Raw genomic sequence first — 7,358 nt, 5'->3', positions numbered from 1 at the left:
CTCGCTTTCAGGCCAAGGGAGCTGGTGTTTGTCCACAGACAGCTTTCCAGGTCATGTGGCCAGCATGACTAAACCACTTCTGGCACAACTGGACACCGTGACGGAAACCAGAGCGCACGGAAACACTGTTTACCTTCATGTTGCAGCAGTACCTATTTATCTGCTTGCACTGGCGTGCTTCAAACTGCTAGGTTGGCAGGAACTGGGAAAGAGCAACAGGAGCTCACTCCGTCGCGGGTATTCAAACCGCTGACCTTCTGATCAGCAAGCCCAAGAGGCTCAGTGGTTTAGACCACAGCACTACCCGCGTCCTGTTACTAATATATATATATATATAAATCAATATAGATTCATTTTCCTTCTGACACACCCTCCCTCTCAGCCTCTGGGTTCCCACCCAAGGTCCAAAAAACCCCTCTCAGCTCACCCACAAAAGTCTCACAATGAGAAGAGTCCTGGAAACAGCAGACCATTGCTCTAGTCTTTCACTCTAGGCTTGCTTTTTATGGGCAGGCCCGAAGTGGATGCTAGTTCCTCAGGCTGCCCACAGCTGCGTGAGAGAGCTGCACTCTCAACACCCAGTTCCAGGTACAGCAGGTTTGTTGAGCTCTCCCACTAGTGGAGAATGGTGGAGTCCAGCTTGGCAGGGGGACACATCCAATCCATCCAAGTCCCCTCCAGCATCACAGATCAGAGGTTGGGTTTGCTCTGCCTACTGCCCAATTGTGCAAGGTGGCTGTGTGTATAGTACTGCATTTTCAGGCTTGGGCACAAAGTTTCTCATGCTAGCCCTCTCCACACACAAGGCATTTATCCCAAAATAAATGCAAATTGGGGGGAGGGGCAAGGCAAGGAGGAAACAAATAAGCTGGACCTGTGGCAACACTTCCCATAATATCTGTCTACAATTTAACATTGTATTTTCCAGTTTATCTCTTGATAATCCAATGGTAATACACAAGTCATGATCATCACCACATTCCTCAACAGACCTCAAAACATTCCCCCACAAAAAAGAGGCACGATATTGCCTCAGCTGTGTTTCAACAGCTTGCTGGGAAATGCCAATGTTACTTCTGAGTCTCAGTTTTACACCATGGGTGGGTGTGAATAACAATTTCTACATATTGTGTTGACAGTTTAAAACTAAACTATACATCTGTTGCAAGCAAGCAGCTAGGCTTTGATAGCACCGACACATCTGGCCATAAAGAACAGTGTTATGAGACATATCAGAGGCAGCTAGTCAAACAACAGGTAGCATCTTGAGAAGGGATGAGAAAGACATTTCAAACAATGTTCTGTCCAATAGCAGCCCATGTGGTGGGGCACAGCTGTAAAGCCACCCTCCCAACATGAACATCTCTGTAGTTTACCTGGATGGGTATGGGGCAGGGATGCACAGGTACACTAATGGGGGCACTGCATTAGTTCTGTTGGTGCACCAGTACAGCCCTGACTTCACCATCACCCAGCCTCATGCCATCTTTGTCCAGCTGAGCTGCAGTGATCTTGGCTGTGAGTCCAGGAAAAGGTGATCCCTGACTTGCTGGTTTTTTCCCACCTGGTCTGGGAGGGCGGAGCCCTGACTGACTACAGCTACAAAAAAAGCTGAGGCTGCTGAACAGACTCTGAGTCTGGATATTGTTTAGGGGTTTTTTTTTTGGTTGATGATGCAGGGGGGGGTGGTGTTGCAGTTATTGACATTATTTTTTTCTATTTTGTATCCTATTATTATTTATGTGGAAATTGTTCACTTTGGTTGTGTATTCTTTGATGTTTTCTTTATTGTTTATGACTACTTTTGTTATGTTGTAGTTATGTATTTTTTATGTTGTAAGCATGGTTTGAACTATGGGAAAGCGGCATGCAAATAATAATATTACTATTATTAAATTTGTATACCACCCTTCATCCGAAGATCTCAGGGCAGTTCACAGCTTAAAATTACAAAATAAAAACACAAAAATACACAAGAACAAAGTCAAAGACATATTTAAAAGGACATAGAATGTTAATCAGCCAAAAGCCTGGTTGAAGAGGAATGTTTTCACCTGGAACTTCAAGGTGCATAATGAAGATGTCAGGCAAACCTTCCTGGGGAACCAATGCAGAAAAGGCCTGTTCTCATGTTGTTACCCCTCAGAACTTATGTGGAGAAGGCACACAAAGATAGGTCTCAAATTATGATCCCTAGGTCTGGGTCGGTTCATATGAGGAGATGTGGTCCTTGAGATATTGTGGCCCTGAGCTGTTTAAGGCTTTATAGGTCAAAACCAGCACTTTGAATTGGGCCCTAAATGACACTTCTAAGGAAATAATTGCAGCACACAGCTGTATGTTTCAACACAAGTCAACACATTGATCTCAATCTTAATTCAAAATTATTTCCAGATAGTTTTCCGGTGCCTGCTCTGGGGCTTTGCCTCTGGCAGAATGGAACATCCTGGAACTTTTCGATAGATCCTAGACAGCTAACAGGAATGAACTCTGGAGGCTACAGCCACCCCTCTGCGATGTTTTTCTGCTGTGGTCCTGAGTAAAACAAACACAGCAATAAATTCTTTCTGATTATAGGGGATATTTTAAATAAATTAAATGTTGAAAAATGGGCAAGAATTTCTGCCTGTCTCTTGTGGTGTAATGCTTCATTGTCTACAGGAAATGTGAATTCCCCTTGAAAATATTATTTCAGTTGTTTTCTAGAGGGCATAAATTGAGCCAAATTCATTTCTAACCAAACACAGCCTAAGCCTTTGCTATCTCACATGGATATGATCATTTGCAACCATTGCTTATTTAAGCTCTTACATGGAGTATTAAAAATGTTAAGTCTACACACAATCAAAATTCTCACATGCAGCAGTACACAGAGTGGCTGATAATCCTGTCCAAAGATGTTGCCTGTAAAAGGTTGAAACTGTCTTGAGATCAAGACACCAAAACAGTTAAATACCTGTTTTTCACATTACTTTCTAATATTGGTCCTTTCTTTTTAATTCCCAGACTATGCAATAAAATCTTGACATGAAGTCATTGCTTAAGCATGAAAATAAACACTCTTAGGCTACATACCAGTTCTTTAAAGGATTAATCTTTGTTTTAAGGAATTGCCACTTGCATGGATAAAGAACAGTCTGTATGTGTATTTTGACATATGCCAAAATACCAGATTATACTGAAGATTTCAAAAACAGCTTTATTATGGCTTTAGTTATATGGAATGTACACTTTGCATAAACAGAACATTACTGATAAAATACCTTTTGAATAATTTAAGAAGTTTAATAAAAGAAAAGGTGTGTTCATATTGGCGGCTTGTTGTTGGAACTTGTCTCGATCTTGGCTTATAGCGCTGCAAATAAGTGCACAATTCATTTCACACAGCCAATGGTGCTTTCAGCTTTTGTTGCTCAAACAACGGCATCCTATGGCACATATAGCAAAGAACTTTTCAAAACCAAGTGGTTTTTGTGATATAGCATGGGTGTCTACTATTCAAAAGACACATAATTTGTTATTATTCATAGAATCATAGAACTGTAGCATTGGAAGGAATCCCAAGGATCATCTAGCCCAACCCTTTGTAATGCAGGAATATGCAGCTGGACCATACGGGGATCAAACCTTTACCCTTGGCATTATCAGCACCATACTCTAACCAACTGAGCTATTCAATAAGCAATCTCATAGGACATGGCCAAGCCTAAAGGAGTTATTTCAGTCTCAGCCATTGAGAAAATGCACTGAGAGCATCTCATCCAAATGCTGATACAGTGGTACCTCGGGTTAAGTACTTAATTCGTTCCAGAGGTCCGTACTTAACCTGAAACTGTTCTTAACCTGAGGTACCACTTTAGCTAATGGGGCCTCCTGCTGCCGCTGTGCTGCCGGAGCACAATTTCTGTTCTCATCCTGAAGCAAAGTTCTTAACCCGAGGTACTATTTCTGGGTTAGCAGAGTCTGTAACCTGAAGCGTATGTAACCTGAAGCGTATGTAACCCGAGGTACCACTGTACTAGAGTTGCTTGGAGACAAGGAAGTCCCATGAAGTACAATGGAACTTATTTCAAAGTAAGGATGCTTAGATTTGCAACCTACCGTATTTTTCCCTCTATAACACGCAGATTTTTTCTCCTAAAAAGGAAGGGGAAATGTCTGTGCGTGTTATTGAGCGAATGTGTGGTCCCTGGAGCCAAATGGCAAAAAAAATCAGGCAAAAATCAAATCGCGCGTCTCGGAGAAGGGAAACCTGAAAAGAGGAAGTGGCTGCTTTCCTGCATTCTGCCTCAGGGTCTTACTGCCCACCCTCCTCTGTTTCCTTGCGGTGTTTGCTCAAACGGAACAAAGAGCAGGGAAAGCCCCTCCCCTCCAGGCAAGCAGAGGGGAAAGCAGAGTGTCGTCTCTGTGCTCCGGTGCTGCTGAAAACATGCAGGAGGGAGAGAGAGAGAGAGAGAGAGAGAGAGAGAGAGAGAGAGAGAGAGAGAGCTAGCTAGCTGGCTGGCTTGGGTGGGTAGGTGAGGGAAAACTTTTGCCTTCCTTTCCTCCCTCCCGTTATACCCCTCTCCTGCATTCTTAGCCAGCTGCTTCTCTGCACACCCCTCTCGTGCTCCTTGTCCATTCTGTATTTTTCCTTCCTTCCCCACTTAAAATGTGGTTAAAAAGCATGGATCCACATGGATCCTCAGGATCTTTGCATTGGGTCACCCCAAATTCACCATCAGATCACATAGCATGTCCATGGCTACAGCCTGCCCCCCAAAAATCACACACGCACTGTTGCCTGGGGCTGCAATGGTGCAAAAATGTGGTTAAAAAGCATGGATCCACATGGATCCTCAGGATCTTTGCATTGGGTCACCCCAAATTCACCATCAGATCACATAGCATGTCCATGGCTACAGCCTGCCCCCCCCCCAAACACGCACCCACTGTTGCCTGGGGCTGCAATGGTGCAAAAACGTGGTTACAAAACATGGATCCTCAGGATCTTTGCATTGGGTCACCCCAAATTCACCATCAGATCACATAGCATGTCCATGGCTACAGCCTGCCCCCCCCCAAAATCACACACCCACTGTTGCCTGGGGCTGCAATGGTGCAAAAACGTGGTTACAAAGCATGGATCCACAGGGATTCTCAGGATTTTTGCATTGGGTCACCCCAAATTCACCATCAGATCACATGTCTGTGGCCACAGCATGAAGCACAAAAATGATACATCCACTGTTTCATTCAGAATGTTTTTTCCCTTGTTTTCCTCCTCTAAAAACGATGTGCGTGTTATGGTCAGGTGCGTGTTATCGAGCGAAAAATACGGTACATCAAGTCCTTTTTTATGTTTAAACACTGTCTCAATGCAGTCAAGTTTTTAGAGCATGTCCATGCCACAAAACAGCTGTTCTCAGGTAGCTAAGTACTGCAGACCCCTTGTTTTTCAAAAGCCAATCCATGGACCCCCTACTTTTGGAAATTTTGATATATCTATGGTAGTTTTTGTTATATGAATGATGCCACTGACCTCTTGGGTCGGATACACAGACCTCCCCTGGGATCCACAGACCAGTTGGGAACCATTGCCACAAAACATAGGAGGCTGCCTTCTATTGAGTCAGAGCACTGGTCCATCAAACTCACTCATTTCTACATTGACTTCAGCAGCTCTCCATGGTTTCAGACTGGAGTTTCTCCCAACCTTACTTGGAGATGCCAGGAGTTGAAGCTATGACCTTCTGCATGTAAAGCAGATACTCTGCCACAGAGTTGTGAGCTTCCCCCAAATTAAACTTAATACAAAGAACTGTGCATTCCATAAACTAGCGTGAAGAATTGTACATTCACCGGCATTCATAGAGGAGACTGCTGTAAATGTAGAGGCACATCTGTCTGCTTATTCTAGCACTGTACTCGTGTATCACTTGTTCCTGGCAGAGTGGAAAGAGCAAGAAGACGTGTGCTGTTGCCGACTGTTCCATGGATAAAGATAGAACTGCAGCCCTGGCAGATGAAATCTGGCATTGTTAGAGACCACTGAACTGCCAAGTAAAAAGGGTGACAACGTTTTCTGGGAAGCCTAAGCATACTCACAGCATGCAGCTGACAAAAATAATGTTGCAATCATGATTAGGGCAAGAAGACATCGCTTGCAAGGATAGCTGCTCTGAAAAAAACAACAATGTAAGCTCTTTCACTGCACCCCACAGCACAGAGCTACAGGAGCAACAGACACACAGAGAAAATGAATACAAGCACATTCAATTGACCAATTTAACACTTCTGCCTGGTCCCATTTGGCAAGAAAAGTATGACCTCTCTATCCCTGTTCATCAGATGTGCAGTGGTCTGAGTTCAAAGACCTGTTGCTATTTCTGCAGCAGAGTCCCAGTCTTCAGTGTCCCAGAGCTATTCAGTCAACATGAATTTTTAAAGTTCCCACTCTTAGGGCTGATTGTAACCAATAAGATTGGAAGGAGGTGAGTCAGCCATTGAGGAATGGCTCCCAGGGTCATTCTGGAGAAGGCTTGCAGGAAGAACACCAAGGAAGAGTTGCTTTGTACGTTCCAAAGCTAAGCATTTAGCAACACTGGAAACACAAGGTGTTTCAGATTCAAGAGAATGGTGTGCAAGTTCAGCTTTTGTGCAATGGAACATCAAGGAAAACACAGCTTCAGTCACTGTGAAATCAGGTGTTGGAGCACCTCAAATCATTTGCCCATGTTCATGCACAGAAAAGACTAGATCTAGCTGAAAGGCAACACAATGAGATCTACATTGATTGTTGTACCAAATCCCTAATTATTATTCTTGCACAATTAAGATAATTACTGTATATTATTAGAAGGTTGTATGACTATAGAAGGTAGTGTAGCTTTAAAGAGAAGTGGCTGTGACTATTATGAAGGGACCCTGAACTTCTGAATGTGTCACTGCACTAGTGATCTCCCTGATATGCCCCTGATATCTCTCCTGGTATGCCCCGCAGAGGACCTTAAGGTCATGAATAACCATAGTTTAGAGGTCCCGGACCCTAAGGAAGTCAGACGATCCTCCACCAGGGCCAGGGCCTTTTCAGTGATGGCTCTGACCTGGTGGAATGCTCTGTCCCATGAGATGAGGGCCCTACAGGATTTAACCTCCTTTCGCCGGGCCTGTAAGACAGAGCTATTCTGCCTGGCCTTTAATTTGAATTCAGCCTGATCTTTTATTTCCCTTCTCTTTCCTCCCCCTCCCCTTTTATGAAGATTACCCACTCTGGGACCCCACAGCTAATTCTCCCCTGGCCTCCTCGCTGGCCCAGGTAGGACTAATTCAGCCAGCTAGCCCTGGTGACTATCTAATGTCTATTGGATGGATTTCCC

At 44.0% G+C, this 7,358-nt stretch overlaps 1 long non-coding RNA gene across 1 annotated transcript in view; it reads left to right on the top strand.

Annotated features, from left to right (window-relative positions):
- Positions 1-4,499: 4,499 nt before the first annotated feature.
- LOC310742613 overlaps positions 4,500-7,358 on the top strand; it is a 510,016-nt gene continuing 507,157 nt past the window's right edge. The window contains exons 1-2 of the long non-coding RNA XR_014538611.1: positions 4,500-4,890; positions 5,050-5,319. This is a non-coding gene — a long non-coding RNA (uncharacterized lncRNA). The remainder of the gene's footprint in view (positions 4,891-5,049; positions 5,320-7,358) is intronic.

Source organism: Podarcis filfolensis (assembly GCF_964270895.1).
Source record: "Podarcis filfolensis genome assembly, chromosome: 9".
Taxonomy (NCBI): domain Eukaryota; kingdom Metazoa; phylum Chordata; class Lepidosauria; order Squamata; family Lacertidae; genus Podarcis; species Podarcis filfolensis.
The sequence above is the reverse complement of the archived record's forward strand: the minus strand, read 5'-3'. Positions and strand labels throughout refer to the sequence as shown.